We start from the raw sequence: 27016 nt of genomic DNA, 5'->3' as shown, positions 1-27016 counted from the left end.
AAGGCAGCGTTTCTCAACGGGGGCGTTCAGAGGACAGCAGGGGGCGCTGGCAGAAATTTTTTACAAAAGGGGGGCGCTGGGATTCTTTTGGGGGCGTTTGGTCGAAGGTAAACTTTACACCTTATATGCACAACAGTTTAGACTTTGAGCAACTTGGTAAAACTGTATTGTGTAACATTAAAACATGCCTGGCTGCAACTGTATCGATGGCAGCTCTTCTTCTATTCAGTGTTTGGCGCAGCTCCTCTCCTGCCACTAGTAGCTTCACTGCATCAGGTCAGTGTTACACCGGCTGATGACGTTGCTGTGATTCACTTTGTCTGGTGTCTGATTTTCAAATATTTTATGTTTTATTGAGGATTTTTGTACATATGTTTTGGCAGTGCTGTGATCATGTCAAAGCAGCAAATTATATTAAAAAGTGTTTTAATGTTCATCATCTGGATGCTGCCCGCTCCATGGAAGGACGAGAGAAAATCGTTCTTATAAACATGTCATGATACCCTCACTGTGTATCGCTTAGAAAAATGAACCCATTTAAATAAAGAAATCCCTCCATGTGTGATGCCTCAATAGAGAGCATGACAGGCCCGGCAGCATGGGCGGGCATTGGGGGACATTGCCCGTGTTCTTAACGCGCATGTGCAGGCATGCGTACTCACTGCATGTATGCTATTCTGACAGGTATGATGATCTGATAGAACACCTGCCCACAGAGACAGCTGTGCCCCCCCTTGGACTGGAGCTGTGTGTTGTTTTTAGCTCAGAGTGGCAAACTGTCTCCTATATCGATTTGATACAGTAGGGGCTTCCGCACTTCCCATATCTTTGTCCTCTGTCACCTTTTTCAGCAGTTAAAACTGTTTTATCCGTTGATAACGCGTCGTAACCTGTTTTTTCGAGCCGCCTTCAAACGCAGCATCAATGCTGAAAGGCTTGCGCTGGGTTTACACCTGTGGGCAGTGAAGGAGACCTGCTGCTGCTGGGCGGAGCTACAGGTGTGTTAGAATCATGGCAGCAAAACGCAAAGAACTTTTCACAGTTTTTCCCCCAAACTAACCGACTGAGTTGTAGTGATGGGCAAATGAAGCCTCATGAAGCAATGAACCTTTCCAGCCCTTTGCTTTGCAAAAAGGTTCGTTACTCGATGCTTCATTCATCACTCACTAGTGACATCTGCTGGTGAAACTGTAACAGCCTCGTCACCCAGGTGGATCATACTTCCAAAAATTACTAAATGCAATATTGTCACAAAGTTTTCATCAAACTCATGTTTAGTAACAAGAGAACCAACGAAACCATATTTAATTGTCATATGTTTTAATTATTACAATTATTTGTAGCCAATCTAATCCTGGTTTATGTTGAACGTTAGTGGTTGTGTTGGGTTTTCTTTTATGTCATAGACGGATTTGACAATAAAGATGTTTGATGTTTTAATGTCTTGAGAGTGCAGTGTCTGTTGGGGCGTTCTCTTTTTCTTGGATTTCTAATTGGCTCTGATCCCTTATATTTGGCGACATGTTGAATTTTAGTTCTGCAACAGTTTTAAATCTGTTTCTGCTGTGCAAGACTGATATATCTTTACTAATCAGATTACAAATAATAGTGGAACTTTGCAGAAGGTGAGAAATTTGGGAGGTGGAGGGTTAATTATTGTTATCTAAGAAGAATTTTATTGTGAGTATAATCTCAAAGAATTCCTAGATGTCAGAGATTTTCCTCTTGCTGGCTCCATTTCAGACAATCAAGTTTATTTGTGTAGCACGTTTCAGCAACAATGCAGTTCAAAGAGATTTACATCATAAAATCACAAAAATATAGTCATTAAAAAAACAACATAATCTACAATTGAGAAAATCAGTAACAAACATTTTGATGAGTGCCATCATCAATACACATCGAATATGTTGGTCAGTGTTCATTTTATTTGGCCACTGAAGACAAATATCATTCTCTGATGCGACCAAATGGACAACAACCCATGAAGCAGCACGGCTCATCATGGTTTTATTTTGAAAACTGACACTCAAAATGAAGCAGTCACGTGATCCATGCAATGGGAGGCCTCGTTTGTTGCCAGTCACGTGGTTTTCAGCAAGACGACACAAGCCTTGAAGCAGGGCTTCATCGGCCACGCCCCCTTTTTACTCGGTACAAGCCTCGAAGCCTGGATTCAGATGGTCCATCACTACTAAGTTGAGTAAAGCTGCTGGATGCAGGTAAAGTTAGCTAAAAGATGACTAGCTAATAGCAATACCTTAAGCTTGTTAACAAGTAGCCTTGTCTATGTTCAGCGTCGATTCATTTTGCCCCCCCAAAATAAGTCGATGACCCCCCACCCCCGTTAAACTCGTCTGGAGTCGGGGCTGGAGCGTGATCTGGTATGCAGCCGTAGCACCGCAGCTCTTTTGAATTTTAATCATCAGAATAGCGGAACTAAAAGGTTTAGTCAGTCTGCTTCTCCCGACCGCTCCGCGCCTTATGGGATAAAAAAAAAAAAGACGATGCGCACGTTGCGGAAAACTCTGAAACAGGAGAGTCGTGACATAGACCAGAGCAACGAACTATTAATCTATAAATCAATAGACTGGTCTATATAAAGATATAATCCATGTTCCTGTCCCATATTTGTATGGCATTAAAAGGATCTGGAACTGTTGTTTTTCCACTGAAAGTTCTGGTTTGCACAAAGTGTAAACCAGAACTGTGGTGGGTGAAATTTTATGGATGATACTCTGATGTCCCATTCTCCTGAAGGCAGCACAGAGCTGCGCCACCAGAAAGTCACACAAACACTGAAGAGAAGAAGAGCTATGATTAATGTAGTTCCAGTTCTACCCATGTTTTAATGCTGCAGAGCTCAGTCTTTTTGCAAATAGTTCAAAATTTAAACTGGCATGTTGTTCATCTTTTATCTGGTCATTTTGTGGAATATTTAACAACTAGAAAATGGCAAAGAACAAGAATATTTTTTTCCACTCCGATTGGCTGCTGTTAGGCCTACTGATTTTAAGTTGAATGCTCACTGCATTTTTCTTAAATGCCTGTAAAAATAATTTTTATCCTCATGGCTTTTTTGTTCTCTGGGAAATTATTTTTGACGATAACTCCAGAAACAACCATAAAAATCAAACATGAACAACAGTGATAGTAATATTAATAATAAAATAATATTCAGTGCAAAGTAGCCTGCAAATTCTTTGATGGGGGCGGTGAGGGACCTGGATAATGGATAGGGGGGCGCTGGGCTGAAAAAGGTTGAGAAACACTGCTGTAAGGCAACTGCTGTTTAGCCCTGCTCCTGACTTCTTTTACTTATTTATTTTCCTGACTCATGTTTTTGTCTTCCTGTGCGAGTGTGTAGGAGATTCATTTTAGCTGTGTGCTTCTGCATACGACAGAGGCACTCGCACACACAGGCCACCATTTCAAATGTCCCTGAGGTGATCGATGAGGTGGTGATGGAAATGTCATCTGGTGCTAATACATTTATCATCGCTCATCCAGCTCCATGAATTCCTCCTTTTGCTTTTCAATCATTTTTGCTCTTTTGCCACTAGACCATTTGAATGCAGTGATTCAGAGAACTGACTGCACTTTCCTCTGAGGAGGCTCACTGAGCGTGTAGGCATCCAGCACTCTGACTAGACTCACTAATTAGTGGGCAAGATGGGGAAAGGCTAGTTTTTACATGAACCTCAGTGATGAGGGGGGTAAATTAATACCTGCCTGGGCAATGTGCATCAAAAACAGCAATTATCACAAAGACGACAAACACTCATATACCCAAAGCATGAAAAAAATACCATTTACCTGGTTATCAATAACATGGTGCTTGAGTCTCTAGAGTTTCAATAAGATCTCAAATAAATAGCATTCAAAAGATTTTTTTTCCTAACTTCTGGTTGAACTGAAACTATAAGCAAGTTTGTGGTAAAATATAGGCTAACAAAAAACAAATCCCAAAATACATTGTTTTTGCTTTTTTTTTTTTTTTAAATTAAGATACATATTGTATTCAGGTTCCCATTTGGGGTGTAAAAAAAATCTCATGATAGGAAATCTCTGGGTGGTTTATTATCAGTCTGCATTTGTGATAATCAGTTGCTGTTAGCATATAATTTAGTCTGAAGCTATTACTATTAGCCTCCAGTATGAAGGCAAGTAGCCTAGCTTGGCATCCTGTGTAACTTTGAGTTTGAGACACTATTTTGAAATAAGAAATGAAGTAGGTTTTTCAAAATTCGACATCTCCAGAGGAATTATGCTCTTTAAAACAGAGGCACACACTGAAAAATTGACAGATAAATTTGGTCTGTTAGCACTACGAGGATAAAACTGGGTAATTATTACTGCTAGCTCCATAGTTTCCTTTCTGAGGTTCAGTTGACCCAGTTTTCACACTGGTTAGGGACCACAATCGATCTAAAATGTTTGTAGCTGCCTATTTTATTTATTCAAACACCAAATATATCTTAATATGCATAGTGGAAACCGTTTTACAGAACCTAACATCTACAGTCTGCCATGACAGTTATGGAGTATATTTGTATTCTGTGTTAACCTTACTTTCTTGTTCTTTTTGTTATCTTGCTGTATCTTATTGAATTGTGCAGCACTTGTGTCATCATTTATTGTTTTAATGTGCTATATAAATAAATAAATTAACTTTCGGGTCAGCATCATGGAAAATGAATTGTGTTCCTGGATTAGCTTGTGTGCAAATGTCTGCTAATGTCAGCTAGCATTGTGCGTAGCTATTGCAGCTTCCCAAAACTGCATTTTCTTTCAAATATTCTAGATCAGGGGTGGGCAATCCTGGTCCTGGAGGGCCGGTGTCCTGCAGCTCTTAATGTCTCGCTGGTCCAACACACTTGAATCCAACAGCTGAATCTCCTCCTCAGTGCAGTCAGGTTCTCCAGTCCTGCTAACAACCTCATTATTTGACTCAGGTGTGTTGAAGTAGAGACACATCTAAACGTTGCAGGATCCCGGCCCTCGAGGCCTGGAGTTGCCCACCCCTGTTCTAGATATTCTCTACAAAATTTTCTGCAAAAGGTTTGGAGTTATGGTCCAGAGAAAAATATGCCAACGGGTGGGGAGGTTAACTGTGGAATAAAAGGCTATTTAACAGTTTTAGTGACTCTAGGTTTTTCTACACCAAACTAAAATTTTCTGTGATTTTTAAGCCTTTATTCTTTTTCTTCCCCCAGCACATTAATTTAGAATAAATCAGCAATTCCCTTCATGATGTTTGAAAGACTAATAAAACTATGCTTTTAACCAGTCAATATATTCACCTTTGTTACTCATCTATGGTCACAAAGACCATATATCTATGGATAGTGGTCGAAAGAACGAGATTACAGATACAAGTGGGAAGTCTGCTCTGCTGCCTCTACAGCCAAACTTGAAGAAGTGGAAGATAATAAATGGGATACCACTTTGGCTTATAGTGGAATTAGTTTGAACTATATGTCAATGTTTGTCTAACAAGCTAGACTTAAATTTGCGGTCAACAATCAACCTGAGATTAAACAGTCAGAGCCATCAAAGCTTTCACTCTACATTTAACACTCTCTCTGCCCAGCAGCCTTTCAGGGTCTATCACAGGGAATGGAAGGGATTAGCTGATTGTAAATGATCATTACAGTACTGTATAAAGCAGTCCTATTTGTTCCATCGATAATCATAATCACACGTTAAGAAGGTTTGAAGCCTGACTGCAATTTTCCAGCCTTTGAATGGCTGCCCAGTTCTCTGTTTGAAGGACTTTCTAATTACCAGCTAGCAGCACAAAAAAATGGAAGTCATAAGGAAAGCGATCATTTCTACGTTATTATTCCTGGCACTAAGAGGACATTTCCTCCCTTTAATGTATAATTGATAGAAGTTATATATCTGAAATATGGCGTCAGTGTCAGTTACGTTTGGATTTGAAAGGAGTGTTTTTCAAGTCACATTTTAAGTTGGCTGATGGTTTTAAATGCTAGAAGCAGACTTTAAAGGGTAATATCAGATTGTGTTACGATAAAGTTGTAAGAGTTCATTATATATTCATGCATGTACGAATTTCTGTAGCAGCTGAGCGGCTCTGTGAGTAAGAGACCATGTCATGAAGTAAACCATCTAGATGAAAATCATCGACAAGTGAGAAAAGTCATAAGTGAGCATGTGCATACACACACACACACACACACACACAAGTGGGTCAGCCAAGCAGAAATGAATGTGTAAAACATATTTATTGTCTCTTCTGTTTGTGGAGCACCGACTTCATTCATCATCCATATTTTTTCCTGCTCTTCATCCCTCCACTCCTCCCCGTCAATCCTGTGACTGCAGCTCGTTTCTCTCCCTCTTTCTAAGACAACGTGTCAACGTCGTGATATCGCTCCTCTTCGTAACACACGTTGCCATGATCTGGGTTAGCTGTGTGTTGTGTTTACGTGTGAATGTACAGTAAAGTGAGTTTTATCCACGAGTGCCGTCATTGTCTTGTTTTAATGGAGCTCATCGTCCCACATTGTGTAGACTTTCATTTCAGTGTGTGTTTGCGTGTATGTGGGTGTGTGTGTGTGTGTGTGTGTGTGTGTTATGAGAGTCATAAACAGCATCAAAAGAAAAGACACAGCATTGATGTTTTATATGATCTGCAACATAAGGATTGATTTATGTAAGGCTGCATTTAGGTTAAAACCCAAAACTGTCTGTGTTTATATATTCAGTTGCCGGTTTTTTAAGCTAGTCAGCATAAAGCATGTGCTCATTATCTATTTATATCCATCAGGAGGTAATATGAAGTGGCAACTCTCCAGCTTTAGCACAGAAAATATCTTCTGTTGAAGTGTTTTAGAGACGGGCCCCATTTGATCAGTGGTGTGAGCTGAAAAACTGGGGCTGCAAATCCGGGTTGGGTATGTCCACTCTGTGGTCAGTACATGTCATCTGACCCACTGCCAACAACCCAATACATTAAGATACATGAGAACTCCCAATTCCATACCATTCAACAGCAATTAGAAAATAATGTGACACCGTAAAATAAATTATGACGAAGTGAGAAAATGATGTTTTCTGACTAAATAAAAACAACTGCTAATTTATTTCACAAAAAAAGTCATGATTCCAGTACACTGAGCCGCAACTGAATATGAAAAATCTGACTTGCAGCAAATTTGCTTATCAGACAGTCAATGATTAAGAATTAAAAAAAATAAGTAAAACAAAAAAAAAAATTCTGGATTAGGGGCAAAGTAAAAGTATGTGAATCTTTCAAAGACAGGAAAATGTAAAACTTAGTAATTATCATAGGAAATGAAATAGATCCAGTGTTACATTATGACTAAAATATATCATATCTATGTAGAATTGCCAAAGAAAAGAGGGCAAATTAGTACAAAAAATAATGGCAGACACATAATGACACAAGACAAATATAAAAGATATATATACACACACACACACATAATTGGATGAATGATACAGAAACCTGGGTCTGTAGTTCTTCACTTAAACAGGCTCACCAACAGCTGATTTATTGCACTTGTTACCAACAATAACAGAGCACAAGTTCTCAAACTGTGACTGTTGACCCTGAGGGGCCGCCGTGCCATTGCAGGGGGGGCACAGGATGGATGAAAAAAACTAAACAAGCAAAAACAATGATGAACGCTGTGTGTGCTGGGGGGGCGAGGGGTGGAAGGGTATAACAGAGTCTCTAAGAGTCTCTCTACCCCCCAGCCCTCCTGGACACACATCGGTTCAATAAGAAGACCAAAGTCTAACTCTCCCTATTGTAATCCACAGGGGGGCCCAGAAGAAAAAGTTTGGGAACCATTGACATAGAGCAACCAGATGTGTCAGAAATTTGTGGAAAAATGTGGAATGATGAATGCAGTAATCAGCCCTGATCCAAATGCTCGCTTTCCACTCATTGTTGGACATTTTGATGTTGATGACTCGACTCTGCTTGTGACAGGAAACAGGTCAGTTGGGCACATATTGACCTGTTACTGTGTTTTACTGTCGTATTCCTTCAACTTTTAAGTCTCCTCAAATTTTGCAGCTTTGGTTCAGTTTACTGCTTCAGATATAAACGTTAAATAAATATGAATGGATCTACAAGAGAAAGAAGATGTAACTGGTGAACACCAGTGCCGTCTACCTTCACCGTGATGACGACTGAAGCTCATCCAGTGTAGCTGGAGGCATTTTCAGCTTGGATTTCTGCCTGTCTCCACCCACCTGGAACAAGGCGAAGCTGTTCCAGAAATGCCTTGTATGATACTAATTAAAGCACAGATGAAAATATGAAATCAAGATATTCCATTCCACCAGTTTTGTGTGCCGTACTTTATTTTTATATTGTCCACTTAATATTAAATTTAAACGATTTTTCTCTATAGCCCACTGCTCAGTCCAAGGAAAACCAATTTAAGGAGCTACATTTGGTTGGGGAGGGGGAGGGGGTTACCTCTTTATTTTATTTGTACTGTATTAAACATCAAAAAGACAAATTACCAGTAAAATCAAATGAGAAGCAAAAATGAATATGCACAATGGAAATGGCTTGCAACTTGGGCTGTCTGGAGCCACGAGGGACTAATAAAAGCCTCTTACCGAACTGCAGAGTGGAAATTCAAGGGTGCAAGAAGGATTTCATATCACGTCGCTGATTAAAAAAACATGGCCAGGTTTCAGTGAAATGAGCAATATTGCATTGCTGAAGCAGAGAACTGAATCTGGGTCCAGGAAACAAAGTGAGAAGCACACAAACTGCTATCAATACGCTTTGTATGTGTGTTTTGCTGTAATAAGTGGTTTTTGGAGTTAAATAACTTGGACTTATATCTGGGCTGCTCGGTGTTCTCTCAGGAAAACATTAACATTATGCTTAGAGCGCATGAAATAAATAATTTAGAGGCTTTACAGGAGGGGAGAGCATTAAGTGGCACAACTTAAATACACACAATTCACCATCTTGTCACGAAGGCTTAATTCCAAAAACCCATTTAAAAGAAAGACGCCATAAACACGTCCGCCGTTAAAGTCAAACCTGCCGCTGCTGTTCTCTCACACCGCATATTCAGCAATACGCCTAAAAAGGTTTTTGATGTTGTTCTGTTACAGGGTGTAATTTGGGGACATTTGCTGTTGTAACAAAGTGCCTCAGGTTAACCTCTTTCCCCAGAGTTTGATTTGTTCGGTCCCTCTCAGCAGTCTTCCTGATGTTAACTTTGTTCAGGCGCTGCCTTCCCCCGCTTTCACCTACTTCTCTGAATGTGTGTCCCCCCCCGCCCCCCACCTTCATTTCTGCATATTTAATGCCACCTTTTGAATGCTGGTATTGTTCTCACTGTCGACTCACGTTGCCAGCCTACACACTTAAATCTCGACTGCACACAGACATCTGCAGGGAGTTGTGGAAGACTCTGGTGGGCAGATACAGATGACAAAACTCATGTCACCCAGCGTTGGCCATCCAACATACAGCAGAGGGGATTGGGAGTTATGAATTCGTCCCTGAAGGTCGCTTCACTGTGAACAGTAGTGAGGGCAATAAACGCATATTCTTGCTTTGAAAGACATGACTCTTTGAAAACATGCAAAAACTTTATGTCAAAATGTAGCATCTTATGTGGATCCACAACATTTTTTCGGTTGTTTTAGACTGTGGGTCCAGAGTGAATATATTTCTAAAAATGCCAGTTTCAGTGTTTCAGTGTTCTGTTTTTAAACTATGATGCCATAGTTCCATCTTTCCATCTCCACCAGACTCAACTAAGTTGAGTTCAGATGTTCTCAAAACCGTCGATTGTTTTTGGGAACCACTGTAACAAATTTATCAGCCAACAACACTATTGTGACCTACAGTTAACATTGTCATGTTGTGTGAATTTAAGTGTGGACTAAAAGCAGAAAAGAGCTTGACATGATCACAGTGAATTTTTAATAATAAAGACAGAAAACATACAGAAAATGCACATGAACAACGAGAAATGAAGCTACAGAGTCTGAAGTTGCGCTTCTGTTACAAATGTGTGCAAAAGTTTGACGATATTCCTCTAATGTTGAAAACCACTGGCAGGGGAAACAGAGGGAGAGAGACTAATAGACACTGAGGGAGCTGGACTACGACTCAAAAGGAACTAAAGACTCAGGGAAATATAAGAAAACTAAGATCCACAATAAACTAAGAAACTAAACACAAAGGAATGAATTGACGTTAAATCAGATTTAGACAATGAAACCATTTCAGGTTTCAAAGGCAGGATAAGGTTTTTGGTTTTTTTTTTGCACTTTATCTTTAAGGATTATCTACCAGTTATTTGGAATCATTTGACCGAGAAACAGACTGTAGCATTGCTGACTAGATCAAGTGCTGTATGAGCAGCAGCATCGTGGGTGAGGGTCATCGGAGCTTCAGGATGGAAAAAAAGGAAAGAGAAGGAAGACTAGCCAATCTGCTGTAAAATGACTGGCCGCCACTTGCACCTGCATCCCTTGTGCAGCGTTTTATTTTAAACTCAGGAATGAGTCAGTGAAGAGGCGAGAAGCAGCGGGGGAGGAGGAGGCGAGTCAGAGAAGGATGCTCGCCTGGAGATGAAATATATGAAAGGAACTGCACACCAAACACGAGTTAAAAGGAAGTGTGGAAGAGAAGAATCCACTAGTAGAATACAGAAGGATGTCTATTTTAATAAAATGATGCCATTTTTAGACGGGTTTCAAAAATCAAACCTGTTTGTTGACTCACGCCAAAATTCCCAAAGCATGTCCGAATGTGTGGGTACCTCTTCAGCAGCCTAAATACAGCACTACTAATGTGTGTGTGCGTGTGTGTGTTTGTTTGTGTGTATTCCCCTGCAACAGTGAATGCATACCAGTGCATGGATTATCCAGAACCAGCTGGAATCCACTGGTCCCTGCCTGTGTGTATGCGTGTGTGTGTGTGCGTGCGTGCGTGTGTGTGTGAGAGAGTGTGTGTGATGTTTTCCAGCTGTGCCCACCTGGCTGAGCTGTGCAGCTACCATCAAATTTTTCTCATTCTGCCAGTATAAAGCTCCCATTTGGTTGCATGAGACAGAATCCCAACATAAACCAGCCGGTTCAGGGAGTAACTGGAGCCTTCAAGGGAACCGTTCAGGTCCTGAATTCTGCCCCAACTTGAGTTAGGAATATTTTCAGACCTCTTGGGTCATTGAGGACAGGTGTCCTGCAAAACTCAGGGTGTCTGACAGACTCGGCTCCATTACAGAGTAAAATTACATTTGTTACATTTTCAGTTAGTGCAGTTTGCTTTCACACTGCACTGTTTCAATTTAAATCAATAAAACTTTATTCATCCCCAAGAGACAATTAGAAGGTGCAGAGAGCAGCAGCATCCAACCTGGGTTCTTTGCTCCACATCAGAGTTTAATTGCATATTCACACCTTCCCGAATAAAATGGACTTTCTGGGCAAACAAACTAGAGTTTGATTAAAGTGAACTAAACAGGGCTGGAGTGGAAGCACCTTCAGACATGTCCCTAGTGAAGACAGATATCTAGAAGGTACAGGACACTGACCAGTGGGAACTGAAGCGACAATTTTGTGACTTGAACGTGAGCTGAAGGTCACCTGATATCTGACCTCTGTGTCAACTCCAGCGGCCATTGGGTGAACAGTGGAGTTCTACCTGGACTGGTCACCAGTCCATCACAGGTCAACACGGAGACACACTGGACAGACACACATGTACACACACACACTCACACCAAATGGCAATTTAGAGAGACCAGTTACCCTAACGACTTTTCTGGAAAGCTGGAATACCATCCATACATGGAAAGAATAGGCAAAGCCTTTTCCAGGATTCCAGGATTGGAACCCAGGACCTTCTCGTTGCAGGCAGCTGTGCTACCAGTTGCTCTGCTGTGTAGCTTATAGCACAGTTTTCAAAAGAAACCCTTCAGACTGCCTGTCCTGTTGGAGCTAATGGCTGCTTGACACTTCTCCCTTTTCTGTTTTTGTGCCGATGTTCCAGCTGGCTTCCATCACGCAATAATTCCCAGCATCTTTATTTGGGCAGTACATGAAATCCCAGATTTTAATCTGAGCGTGTGTAACATATTTGGATAGAACTCAGCCACAGAGGACTATAATCACAATAATTATTCTGGTCTCACTCCAGCTTTAGGCCTTTTAGCTAATGATAAGGCACCACACAAATGGCTAGATTTCCAGCTGCCTATTTACACCCGTACATGATGCGTGTTGTGTGTGTGCGCAAATGATGCGTATCTTCAAGTGTGAGCTGGTTTGGCAACGTTTCTACACTGATCAAATACAAAAATGATGTGTGCTTCTGTCCTTCAGCTATTTTGTGACTTGCGGCTATAATCCATAGTCCCCATCCTGTTTGTAGTTGTTGAAGAGAACAAAAGTTGTGGTGTTTGGCCTCTGGGTGTTTGTTGTTGTGAAGAACAGCAGTGTATTGAAGTGCTTTAAAGATAAGAAATGAAAGTATGTGATGGCAGCATGATGCTCTGAACAGTTTATTAGGAAAAATGAAGCAAAAATATTTATCATTGCAGCTGAACACTTAATCTGTACATTCAGGGAAATGTTGGTTTTTCATCAGTTTATCAGATGAGCATCTATTTCCTTCTTTGCTATCAGTATGAATGTTTACATATATAGCTCAATACATAGACAAAGTAACTGGCTTTCCTTGCCAATGGCAAAGTCTTACTTTAAAAGAAATATGACATTAGGATTAAGTTAAGGTTCAGTGTCCTGTTTTCACAGTAAACTCTTAATTCTGACAATATTCTTTTGTGTGTGATGTGATACATGTGGCCTTGAGTTACATTGAGTGTAGTTTTATGGTGAGACCTAAAACAATGATTTCTGTCTTTTCTGTGTTGAAATGATAAAAATCTTGCCCACCCTCTCATTGTTATGCTGCATTTTGAAAACACTGGTTGATTGAAATGGGCTGCTGTCATTTGTTGAACCAAGTATGAAGGTATTTCATCAAGATAATCAAACAAGATCAGAAACTTTGAGGTGAGACAGACAAAGCATGTAGATCAAATCAAAGTGATCCAGAAATGGAGCTTTGAGGGACGCCACATCAGTCCACCAATCAATCACTGTGCTACGATTAACTGGCTCAACGTAGGAACCAGTAATACCATTACGGTATTATTGGTATTACACGGTATACGGTATTATTTAAAAGCACAATATATCGGCACAAGCATCAGTATCGGTTTGATAAGCAAAGCTGGGCCAATTTTAGCAACCAACAGTTCCATCTTGTTGCCATTTGTTTCCGGAGGGGCAGTGGAGACGGCTGGTCATGTGGTATTTGTTTGGTCATGTGACTGTGTTAGTGATGCAGCAAATGATTAACTGAAACAGAAAAACTGACATGACGTCAGTGGTGTGCAGAAATAAAATTAACATTAAATTAAATTAGCATATTATTGGTTAATATTGTTTATTGGCTATAAAGGCAATAATAATATGCATATCACCCGAATTTTCATAATGGTGGATCCCAAAGAAAAAAACCTGAAAAAAAAATTAATTGAAAAAAAACAAAACATTTTTTTACCCTTTTCAATGATTTCATTATGCCTTAAAATAAAATAATTAAAACTAATATCTTTACTAAATCATAAAAAAGTTTTTCTGCAAACAATCAACCTTTAGATAAACAACAGTGTTGCTGATAAACAAACAAAAAATTCTGCATAGATAATTTACTACATAATTATGACAATAGTATAATAATGACTGTCACTGCATTGAATGGATATTACTTACACTGAATAATGAAAATATGTTATGATGCTCTGCTCAAGATCATCCTGTTTGTGGCTCCATGATGAAGTTTATGAGGCAGAAATTTGATTGCGCTGCTGCTGTTATGATGTTATTTGAACAAGGTGGTCCATCTTTTTTTATTAATTAGGCATATGAAGAAAAAAGTAAGGAAGACGCCACTGTTTTACATTTTCACAGCAAAAATGGATTAGTCTGGAAACAGACACTCAAAGAAATTCAATGATTTTTTTAACAGCTTATTGTTACTGTATACAGTCACCAATAGGCACAAGACTACTGGTGATAATTCTGAACGTTTTTGTTGACTATGGACTATCTATCCAACCATTAAAGAAGTAATGCTAAATTAATCAATAAATTATGTTAGCATCAATATGAATGTTTGTCTCATATTATAGCAATTAGATATTTCACACATGTTTATTTTTAAATGTGTATAAATCTAATGAAACTGTTGTTTTTAATCAAGCACTTCATTTTATGAACCTTTTTTTAATCAATAGTAAATCTGAATATTATAAGAGCCAAAACTCTAAGAAAAAAAAAAATCTTTTTTTTACAAGTCCTTTTGCTGAATGCATAAAAAAACAAAAACATGAAAGGATGGCTAATGACTGCAGAGTGGAGCGTACGTCCTCCCAGCTGTGTGATCTCTCACTGTACATTTATGAATATGTAGATAAAGATAAATTCAACTTTTTTCCCTTTTGAAATGTAACTTTTGCGTCATGCCAAAATGTCTTCCTTGCTACGTTCCATCGCTCATGACTTGTCTGTCCTCAATAATAACGTAATACCAAACGCACAGGGAATAAACCCCTGCTGATGTATTTTTTATGTCCTTCTTCACTCATTCGGTTTCATGAACAAATCACACATTTTCATCTTCAGTGGCCTGGTTCTCACTCATGTAGGGGAGCAGCTTCGCAGCACATTTCAGCTGATCCGCTGGCCTTGAAACCTCTCCACCGAGACCCACCTGGGTTAAATAGCTCACCCCAGGGCTTCCTGTTAGCTGAAGTGATGGAGGCAGTAGAAAGTCCTGTTCGGTCTCTCACCCCTAAAACACCCCAGGTGATCTGGGAATGTAATGGATGAAAGGGCAGTGACATCTGTTCAAGTAAAATTCAAGTAAAAAACAAACAAAAAAATGTTTAGTTTCCTTAAATAAATGAAAAAAATGTTTGTTTTCAGTGACTTATTTCTTACATTTTCTCTATTTAAACAGTTTTCTTCTGCTAGAGAAGATAATTATTTATTTGAGAGTTTTTATCCAGGTTTGTATGAAATTACTCATTTTAAAATTAGCTTCTAAGAGTATTTAACAAAAAAAAAGTTACAAAAGAAGCTCATTTCCAGGAATAATTTGGAGTAATGTTCCACAGAAAAATACCAGTGTGTGAATAGGTGGGGATCCACTATGTGCAAAATTCACATTACTGCCCACTGATTTCTTTGTAACTGTGTAAAAGTCCATTTGGATTTTGGACAGTTTTTGTCTCAGTAGGCAAAACAAAAATAGACATTATCAACTGTAATTCTACTTTTGGAAAACCGAGGGTAAAATATTTTTATGTCCTTGTATATACTTGGTCTGTATTATTTCCAGTAATTACATTTATATGCAGAGCTGAATAATAAGTCTAGTCATGTTGGTAACAAGATCTAAACATTTTAAAAGTTATGGGGGTTTTTTTTGTTGTTGTTTGTTTTGTCACATATTTTCTTTATGCCACCCCAACAGCCAGTGTGTCATTTTTATGCCGCTACTGCCTGTTGATGCATATTCAAGACATACCAGATACCCTATTGGAAGCACCCTGACACCATCTAACAGTCTAAGTTATGCTAAATAATGTCTAATGTAGCTCATTTGCTTACTAAGTAGCTAAATTTATTTTCATTTGTGAGTACTATAGTCTAGTGACCATGAAGCAATTTCAGGTTTTTCAGTATAATTGTAAACAAATACAGGAAACCAAAGAAAAAAAGAAAGGTTTTAATGAGTTGCCAGAGAATGTACCAAAGTTTCTGTGGCTGGTATTTGAGCACTGCCACTCCCCCACATGTGGCTGCACACTGCAGGTCAGCTGACAAAAAAAATAAATGCTTCCACACATTTATGACGCATTCATGAAAAACATCTTTGGAAACATTTCTGGTTGTGAAAAACTTATGTTGTTTAACCTGAAGAAAAAATGTTCTGTCATTAATTTTTGTTAAATTATTGTGTAAATACTGTAAAGCAGTGGCATCTCTACTTACATTTATCATAGAATCATCCCTCCATATTCTCGACCTGTTTCTCTTCAGTACTTTTTGATGTAAGTAACAGGTTTCCTCCCTGTCTGTGTTTCTCTCAGGCAGTTCTGTGAAGAGAGCTCGTCTTCCTCAGCAAACACTGATGAATTAAAGGTACGACTCTTTATTTTTGGCTGCTGTCTGTTTGTAGAATCAAAAGGATTTTCCATGGAAATGACGCGGGAGACCCACTGACCTATTCAGCTTTCCATTTACCAGTAGATGCTTTCATTCATACATTGTCTTTGCTGTTTTCTCATTTATGCTTCAAAAAAATATTTTCTACTTCTTGGCTCAGCCTCTGTTAGTAATGAGTTATGTCCTTCACGGCTAATAGAAAATTATTCAAATTTGCTGAGCTTGTGTTAGCCTGCAGCAGCTTGTTGAATAGCATTTGTAAATAATGGATTTTTAATGTTATCTTATGCCTCTAAAATGTAGCTGACAATATATCAGCCCTTTGGGCGCATGTTTCCAAAACACTGAATTGAATAAAAAAGGGTTGCATGTATTAACAGGCAGATCTAATCAATCCAGACCATGCTTATCAGTGACTGGCAGGCTGAGCAGCTAATTGCAGAGCCGCATTGTTTAGTCTTACAACTGAAACTGGTCCAAAGAGCCTCACATGCAAGACACTAAACTAAACATGCCACTGACTCTAAATAGCTAGTGTTACACAACTTGATAATACAAAACTGCAAAAGTAGAAGGTTTAAGAACTTATTTTAGATCTCAAGACTATGATTCTTAAGAAGAGCTTTTTAAAAATGTTTTAAATGGGGCGATACTGTTCTTATGATGTAAATGATTTAAAAAATGATTACAGCGTAATGTCCTGCAATAGGTATGAACCTGTATTCTGTGAGGGAAAAGAAATTAAGTGCACTTGCATAATAAAGTGCAATTTAGTTAAAAATAGCAAAAAGAAAAAAGAAAACAAATTGTACTATGGGAGGAAACTCTCTCACACACACACACACACACACACACACACACACACACACACACACACACACACATTCTCGCTTAATCTCGAACCCAGGCTCCCTTTTGCCACGAGGCTAAAGATACAACTGAACTACTGTGCATCCTATTATTTAAATGTTTTCATCCATCCGTTGTCTATCCCTGCTTATCTTTTGCGTATCTCCAGGGTCGTTGGAAGCCAGTCCATCGCAGAGACACACAGGACAAACTATGCACTCATATATACATGAGTAGTCATTTAGAATTCACAGTAAAGGTATAGATAAAGACAGTGTGTGTTCGCAGTCACTTTTTTAAAAAAATGTCTGCGTCAGCTGTTTCATATTCGTGTGATAATGATTTTACTTCAATGGAGAAAGAAATTTGGAGGTGAAGCATGAAGGAAACAGGTGTGGGAGGGGGGACGGGACTCGCCGCTACATTCAGCCAGAGAAAACTCGGCTCTCTCTCTGGCTTCGCCTTTAAAGGACTTTGAAAAGTAGGAATTTTATGCTGGAACATTTTTTGTGGTTTGTGAAACCACAACTTTTCACAACCAACTCTTGCCTTTTATAAAAAATGAAAAAAAAACTTAACAAAAAAAAAACAGAAGGTAAAGGTAAAAAAAAATAGCTGACACTACAACCTGCAATTGCTTCCTTACTGTTATTTTTCTCTTTACAGGAAAACCAAACTTAAGACTAAGGAAATGCTAAAAGTCGAGCTAAAAGTTAACATTAAACCCACCAGGGATCGCTTTCCAAGCCAAGAGGAGAAATATGTGGTAAATAACATCTGAGAGGCTCAGAACCCAGTGAACGCTTCATTCCTGGTGTTCCTGTAATTCTAATTAAACCTGACTTGGATCATCCCGGTTCCTCTAGCCGAGCAGCTTGTGCCAAATCCTAATTCGTTGGCTCCAAACGGTTTATCTCTACGTTTTGATTGCATGTTTAGCCCTTTGGCCTTCATAAAGGGATAAAACACATATCCCATAATATGAAGCGTCCATCCAGATAACCTCGGCTGTAACTTTGAAAGTGACGAAGGGATTCTGTGTTGCTCTGTGGATTTTCCTTGTTTGAGGGAGAATTAGAAAGGGAACAAAAGAGCTTATCTGAGCAATGCTCAGGTCACACACACTATCTCCAGCCCCCTCTCCCGTAGATAAGTGCCTTCCTCTTTGGACCTTTTGCTGCTGAAAGAAAGCAACAGATATATTGTTGTGAGCGTGTTTATGTGGCAGCTCTTGGCTGGTTTCACTGTTATTTCATTCTAGACCAATTTCAGCCACTGAGACAGCAAAATGAGGACATTAGAACCAACATCCATCCCCCACTCTCTTTCTCTCTCTCTCTTTCTGACTCCACCTGTTTTATTTTTTTATAATAGTTTGTAATTACGCTCTGTGTCAGCTCACAGGCAGTTCAGCCAAAGTTTCAGACTTTGTAGAATGAAGCCTCTAAGGGGAGGAGGAGGAAAAACTTAAGCTGCGCTGACATCGACACATACACGCACACACACTTATGCATGCACACACGCTTTCATTTAAGGGCATTTCACAGAAGGAGTCCTCTATCACAAATGTGTTTACACGCACATCACGTATTCAGTATTTTTTCGGCTTGTAGTCTGACTTTGCAGGCATTAACCATAGTGAAATGAAATGCTTACAACAGCATCATTGCACATAAAGGGTATAGCTGCAGTGTACGATTACAAAACATTGGATACCGAATGGAGAATTCCCCCTGAAACTGTGTTGTACTTCTGCTGGAGGTTTTAACCAAACACATCAAAAACGGATGAGAAAAACAGTGTTTAATGATCCACAGGTCTGATCTGTATGGTGGCCCTGAAGGGCAAACCACTTCAGTACATCACTGAACACAACTACAAATTGTAAAACACAATATATTCAAAAAAACAACAACATTAACTAAGCACTATTACAAACTAAGAAAACACAACAACGTTAAATTGGAAGAGGTGGGAAACCTGAGACATCGTTGATCGGACGACAACGTTTGGCTTTAGAACGGAAATTATTCTGGGATTCACTCTCTCTCTTTGTTAAGATAGACAGGAAGACAGTCACAGCGGTAAGTACTGCCCACACTGTGAAAAGAATGAAGCTAAACTTTTGTATTTATTGTCCTGACATTAAATATTCTTGGATAGCGGTCGCTACATTTGAATTCATATGTTCAACAAATGCGTTAAGGCAGAATATCTTCTGGTTCTAAGGCCAGAAGTTTTGTCGTCCAATCAGCGATGTCTTCTGTGTCCCACTGGGACCTCCGTCTTCCGTTTTCTTAATGTTGTTGTGTTTTTCAAATTGTACTTGTGCTTAGTAATTTGTTGATGTAGTTCACACTTCAGGGCCACCGTAGATCTGCTGGGTGTGATACACCCAACCATGAAGATGGCTCTGTCTCCGAGTACAAACCTCATTACTTGGGCATTTATTCAAGTCCTCTCAAGTTCTGGAGTAATTTGATTATTGATGATAGTGCTGCCATTTAGAAGCGACCAAGAGTGAGTTTCAATACGCAGAAAAAAAGGTGAGGTCCAGCATTTTGCTGCATAGGCAGACTTAACACATAAAAGCAGTGCTGATAAGTAGCTTCTCCACAGTGGGAAGTAGAGTGGCAAGATGCTGTTAAAACTCATTAACAATCAGGTCCATATATCTTCAGGAATGTGACACTGATGGGTGTCTGGGAGGACCGATAAGGAGCAGGAATTAGGGAGAAGATGTTTTTCTTCCCCCAGGATTTACACACACACACACACACACATGCAGAGTTTTAACGCCCTCTACCACTATTGATTATCCAGCTGTCTGACTGATTGAGAGCCAGATATAGAAAAGGCACACATCAATAAAATACTGTGGAAAACCTGGGGAGAATTTAAACACACTGTCCCTTTTCTCCCCCGTTTAAACTTCATCAGGGTTTCTGGTCATTTGACATGTGTCTGTTCTAGTTGTGATCATTTAATACCAAATGTTTTCAAGTTTGCTCCAACAGTGTCTGTATGGAAATTCAATATTAGAAATACAGTGACGACTAAGTCAAAGACATTTTTGTCATCTACATTAAATCTACCGTAATAGTTATGACTATAATAAGTAACATTGTTTGAAAGGAGGTTGGTCAGAGGAGTTTTTGTTTGATTTGTCAGACGTCATAGGAGTCGATTGGCCTAACAGGGCTGAGATGGGAAACTAATGGAAATATGGAGTGAAAAGCTACTTTTGTATCTTTTTATATTGATCAGCTTTTCTTGGTATTGTGAACTTAAGCCTTGGCATAAATTGCTGATCATAAAATGATCACAACCCTTCAGTCGGTGGTTCTCTAGATCAGCAAAAGTAAAAGAGCACCAGCTCTTATATCTTTCCAGTCTGGTAGATTCGGTTTCATCGGGCACCAAAATTGAAGCATTTGTTCCATTTTCAGCTGGTGTGGTTGTGCATGTGCAAACAGGAAAAAAAAAAAAAAACAGAAAAGAAAAGAAGGTATGATTTCACTTTGAAAATTTGGACTGTTACTGAAAATATTCATTCTGCATTCAGAAATTTAAACACATGAAGTGTCAAGAATTGCAAAACTTCAGTTTTATACGTTCTGTGTTTTCTGTGTTTAGTCCTGTTCCTGTCCTGTCTTCCCTTTTGATTGCTTCCCAGCTGTGTCTCGTTCCCTGATTTCCCTCCCTGTGTATTTAAACCCACCTGCTGTCTTTGTCTCTTGTCGGATCCTCGTCAAACGTCGTGTGTTTGTCGAAGTCTGTTGCCGTCTGCTGTCCGTTCTCCCCGTGCTGCTTGACTTTAGTTTGTCCGTGAATTCTTCATTAAATCATCTTTATTATGTCAACCTGGGCTCGTTGCATTTATCCTCACCACCACCAACCACAGATCATGACATTTTAAATCAGTGGCTAGAGGTAGAGACATGAAAAACTGAACAGAGCGTTGCTGGATTCTACTTCCTGTCATCCTCAGTGTCATTTATGCATCGGCGGCTCCGGTGATGATGTCATCGCCACAGCTTTTTGGGAGCCCTGAATGATGAGATAAAGTAACAGTATTTAATATAAAAGCTTAAACGATCCACTACGAGGACAAAATGACATTTTGGAATGGATGGGAAAATGCTTATAGCTGTGCAGAGGATGCACAAAATGAAGCCACCCTCCAATATGAGATTACAGTCAGCCAAGCTTACCTCCTGAAAGCCACCTGCACTGGGTTTCCATGAGATGGGAAGAAAAAAATAGTACAGTCTGACCTAAATCTGTGTTTTTCACTCGTACATATTGATTATTAATAAATATAAAAAAGAATGTATCTTATTTTGACTCTACTTGTTTAATAGAGAATGTTAACCTAGCGAGATAAAGTCTGTATCAGTATCTAGTGGGTTGGAGGATGAGGAAGGAGAGTGGGGTGGATGGACGGATGGATGGATGGAGGGAGAGAAGAGGGATTTTGGGATAGAGGGATGTGAAGGAAAGAAAGAAGAGATGCAAATATGGATAATGGATGACAGCGCTCAGAGCTGAAAAAAACAAACAAGCAGAGCCATAAGAAATGCAAAGATCAGGTGGAGCAAAAAGAGAAAAGTGAATACTGAAATACAGGGAGATAGAGAGGAAAAAACAAATGTAAGCCCCCAAGGATTAAGTCTCTCATTTCTCTTTCGGGAAGAATGGGGGGGAAAAAGCGGATTTCCTCCTCCTATCCTCTCAGCTTCCTCTTTCATATCTCTCTCTCTCTCTGTCTCATATTTTAATATCTCTAGCCCCTATTCATCATGCTGGAACAGACTCTGAGCTCACTAAAGCATGAACACACATGGCTAACCATACATGGACACAAATCCCCCTATGTTCCTCCTCTCTTTCCCCTACTGCTCGGCAATTTTAGTTGATCTCTTCATTTTGCTTCTGCCGCCATCCATTATCTGCTCCCCTCCGAAAGTCACATGTTTGCCAGGAACTTGAAAGCAGCATCAATTCTTTTTAGCCGGCCCCACTTTGTCCTCCATCTGTGGCGGCTTGGCAGCTGCGTGGAACTGTTGCACTGGGCCCAGCGCCGCACTGGGCCCAGCGCCGCACTGGGCCGTTGGTGTAGCTGCTTCAACAAGCATTGCTAATAAGATGAATGGGTCTCCCACTGATTGGCAACTAGCATATTCAATGATCCTCCGTGGAGTACAGATTTCTATAGTTCTCACGGTAAATACATAGGAATCAGAGCTCAGGTGGGATGCAATTACCGAAGTAATCTAACGAGTAAAAATGACTCGCAGAACCAGAACCTCGGCCTAGCTTTGCAGATTGTATAATATCAAGAAAGATATTATTCACAACTTACCTACTTTTCAGCATTTTTGTAATGAAAACATTAGAATTTCAAATTGTGCATTTGCAATCAGTCCCCATTTACTCTGACGCTACTAAAAATAATATAGTGCAACCAATTGCCGAGTGGCGCAGTCCGCAGGTCTTGCTTATGAGTGGCAGAATGGACCCCATTAAAAAGTCATAATAAATCTCAATTGCAGTTGCCTACGTTGTGTTGGAGCAGGGCTGTATTTTTATTAGGCCCATATCAACATCTTGAATGTTTTCAAGGGCCATTTGTGCGAGTGTGTATTGATAAAACCTATTTAAAAGATACTTCTGATTATTAAATAATATCAAACATCTTTTCACGTTGATCCGTACCTACAGGACTTCATGATTGTTTGTGTGATTTTTTTTTTTTATTCAAAGTCACTGATTCTGTGGAGCCACTAGAAATATTTGCGAGGAATTTTGAAATATTTCTGCTTACATATGACAGTAAATGTGACTTTTTGTTACTTGCTGTATCGATTACAAACTTAATGTCAAGTAAGACTGAGGAAACTGTGTCAAATTAAGTACATAGTGCCGCCTGCGGGTGGGAGGCATCACCAAATGTTTTTCACCATTTTTAGGGAAAAAATGTTCAATAAACTCTCAATGATGTGTTAGTACGAAAAACTGCAGGGATGTGGACATTTCCACGATTGCAAAATTGCAAAAAACTAGATGGACTGATTGACATAATTTGGTGTTTGGAGCCCAGAGGGCCACATAAAAAGCCATGGCGGGGCCGGATTTGGCCCCTGGGTTTTTGAGTTTGACATTACTGTTAGTTCCAACAGAAGACATTGAAGCTTTGGTTTAACTTAACAAAATGTGTGTAATCCAAAATAATGCATCTTTAAGACACTGACTCACATGTTCCTGAGTTGTAAATCAGATCATTTACATATCCGTCTCTGGTGTTTGTGTGTATCTAATGACCCACAGATGACCCGGTTCCCTCTGACCGCTCAGCACAATGCTTCAGTCAGGCAGGTCCAAACGAGGCCTTTGTTTTTTTTCATTCCCTTTGTTGGTGCTTCTCCTTCCCCCGTTTGGTTTCGAATCCTCTCTTCATGTAGCACTCCCTACATGTGTTGGAACCACAGCCCTCACTCAAAATGTAAAAAAAAAAAAAAGTCAAACACTCAGCCACTGCTGTTAAGACGGGATAGAAAATAAACTGTTTCACAGCTGCCGTGTAAAACAGGTTTTTGGAGAGAAGCTCAAGCTGCTCCAACAGCGTCTCAGGTTATTGCTTTTCCTCCATCTTCCACTTTTTATCCATCACTCTTCATGTTCTCTTTGTTTCCTTTTATTCCTCTGGTCGTCTCTTTGCAAATTTTTTCAAAACCTGTGTTACGTATCTGCATTTTGATGCCGTCACTGCAAATCTTTAGGTAAGAATGGCAACGCCAGCCTTTTTTTCTTTCCTGTGGTTCCATTCGTGCAAATGGCTTTGTTTATTGACAGGCTTTCCCCAGGCAGCATCGGGCAACAAAGGAGCAGGAATTGACTGTAAAGTAAAGGAATCACCTTTTTTTTTTGTTCATGTCTGCAGAAGCTCTATCCTTTGTGCTTTATTTTCAAGATTTAAAAAAAGGTCTTAAATCCATCTTCATATTTTGCTCTCTACCCTGTTATTTTTCTTTGTTCCCCCAGTGATTATGTGGTCACTTGGTTTTGCTGTCCTACGTGTTTTTTTCCTTCCTTTGTGGTCATCCAGCCCTTCTCCTCAAGCCTTTAAGAATCCAAAGTATTCTATTTTTCCTTCTGCCTCAAATCATTTCCAGACGCCACTGTTTCCTGCTCCATCTTTCTTCTCCCCCTCAGTTCAAAACCACATAAACACACACTCACACACATTTTAGCTGTTTTTCATAAGATAAATTTCAGCCCTTTTCCAACTCTGCTCCAAGAGCCGTAATCGTTCCTGTGGGATTATTATTCAACAGATCATGTTGTTTCCTGCTTGCTTGGATGACCTCCTGACATACTTATCTGTCTTCTTATCTTTTCCTCTGCCGTAGCTTAAAGGCCGTTCTATTAGTGTTGGGATTCCTGTGATGCAGCGAGCGCATGACGGTGAACTCTGACCTTCTGCTGACACCACTTGATGCGCACGTCTTGAACAGCTTGAGCCGTCAGTCCTGTGCAGATGTGTTCTTCACATGGCTGATGGTGGCTGAGAATCTGACGGGCCATTTTTGTCCCAGTGAGACAAAAGTTTGAATGAAACTAAACCTTCTGTTGCTGTGCAGCTCCACATAATTACATGTGGATTTTCTGTTCTTAGGTCTAGCCTTACAGTGTTCCTCAGTAATTACAGTGTCAGAATACGTCCATATTGCAAAGCTATAATTTACGACGATGGATCCTGCCGACCTGGGCCAGAGGATAAAGACACGGGTAGAACGGAGAGGATATTTATGGTGGCGTGAATAAATTTGCTGTTTTTGCTTTTTGTCGCATTTAAATGTTTCCCATCAACATATGTTGTTGTTTTTTTATATCTTAATAACCAAGCTTTCTGCATTCCATTTAATTTATGCACTAAAGTCGACTTTGATGCACCCACATTCGCTTTTTTTTACTTTGATTTTTTGAACATTAGCTTGTTCATTTTGAAAGTTAATTGAAACAAAACATAACGAAACCACCTGACAGAAATTTGCAACTGGAGTTTGATGTCATAAACTTATTAAACATATTAAACAGGATAACAACTGGGAGATATGAGCAGATATGTTACCACAATTAATCAGAAGGTGTGATGATTTGACTTTGAAGCATGAAGGGTTTCTGGGTTTTTTCATGTTGTATAAGTGATAACATTATGCTTAGCATCAGAGTATTGAAATATTTTGATCTGGTTGAATGTCCTTTAAGTAGCATTTAGAACACCATCTGAAAATTGCAGATCAACAACCAAGCAGATATAAAGTGACCCAAAGAAAAGCTAAATAGTTACAAAATGTGATTTTCATCTGAGGATTTCATTTAAGGGAGAAAGTTCTCCAAATGAACCTGGTCCAAAATAACTAACTCTTTGTAAGTCAGGAATTTATGGAAGCATTTAGTTGCTAAAACTCTGAAATAAATTCAGGGGGCGTAAAACCAGAAAACCTTCTCGCTCTAATGAGATGTAAAACCTACTAAAACGGGAGAGTTTCATGTTATAGCTTAACTGGTTTATATCTTGTTAAAATTAGAAACTAGAAACTGTTTTTATGAGATGGGTTTTATATTGGTAAAAGGAGAAAGTTTCATGTTAAAATGAGAAACCTTTTCGTTCCTTGTTTTTTGTGACCATAGACTGTTGGACCTGTAAATTGAGGGTTTTGCCTTTCTGCTCAGCTCTCTTCACCACGTTTTAACCTGATGTATATATTTGACCTTGTGTTGTTTACAGATAATCTATAATAAATCAATGCTGTACAATCAATGGATCAAACACGCCAGCAAATGGCCAAAGCTAATAACACTGGTACCCAAAGTAATAAGGAGAAGATGACAATAGAGTTAAATAACTCAGCTGACTTTCGAATAAGATCCTGAAATGCAGTTAAGGCTTCCTCTCTCGGTCAAACACGTCACAATTGTAACAGCTTTTCAAAGCAAATTCCTCACACAGCATTGCTCCTTTTCTAATGGGTACTTCTAATGCTTATGAGAGGTATGTCAAAGATTAGTCTTTATAATTAACTGTTAACGTCTCTGCTGTGGAGTTCATTGAAGTAAAAAGCCAATAAAGCGAAGTTTTCCGTGCAAACTGATATCCAACGAGCGGCGGTCAGCAGCCTAATTGGAAGTGCATTGTGTTCCCTCCAGCTCTGCGGAGCCTCATCAGCTCTCCCGTAGTTTTAGTGTCTATTCCGGTCGCTCATTTAGGAAAGCTGATTGGCTTGGTCATTAACTTGTTTTCAGCTCAAACGATTTGATTATGGTTCTGAATGCCAAATAAGGAACAGCGGCGTGAGGACACCCCCTGATCCTTTCAGGGCCATTATAAGCCTCTTTCTACATTGGTGTTGTTTGGTGGCATTGAAAATATTGTGCTTTTATTTATTTATTTATTTATTTATTTATTTGCTTTCTTTGCAAATAAATGCAGTTTGGGGGGCAGGGGGGTAGTCATACAGAGTTTGCATAATACTAAATCAAGCATGTTAAAGCCAACAGAACTGTACCAGATGTGTGTTGCAGCCAGCTGTCTGTCTGCATCAAATTATGCAGATGCCACGATGGAGATTAGCCACAATAATTGGCAGAAAAGAAAAAATTAAATTACATAGCATTTTTTACAAATGAGTATAAAAGGCAACCTTTGTCTCAATTATGAAAAAAGATTTGTGATTGTGCATAATTTACCACAAATTACATACAATTTCCATTGAAATGAGTGTGATTTCCTGTAAATGAGGACGAGAAATAAAACGTTCTAAATAAACAAACAAAAATTTAGAATTCACACGTAGCCCTCATTTGAGTTTGTAAAATAATG

At 39.4% G+C, this 27016-nt stretch overlaps 1 protein-coding gene across 1 annotated transcript in view; it reads left to right on the top strand.

Moving 5' to 3' along the window:
• The window catches only part of cdh11 (cadherin 11, type 2, OB-cadherin (osteoblast)), a 136343-nt gene that overhangs the window by 39111 nt on the left and 70216 nt on the right, over window positions 1-27016 (top strand). The window contains exon 2 of the mRNA XM_016680656.1: window positions 16206-16257. The gene's annotated coding sequence lies outside the window, so the exon portion shown is untranslated. The remainder of the gene's footprint in view (window positions 1-16205; window positions 16258-27016) is intronic.

Source organism: Poecilia formosa, unplaced genomic scaffold, assembly GCF_000485575.1.
Source record: "Poecilia formosa unplaced genomic scaffold, Poecilia_formosa-5.1.2 Scaffold251, whole genome shotgun sequence".
Classification (NCBI taxonomy): Eukaryota; Metazoa; Chordata; class Actinopteri; order Cyprinodontiformes; family Poeciliidae; genus Poecilia; species Poecilia formosa.
Note: the sequence above shows the minus strand (reverse complement) of the source record. Positions and strands in the feature narration are given on the sequence as shown.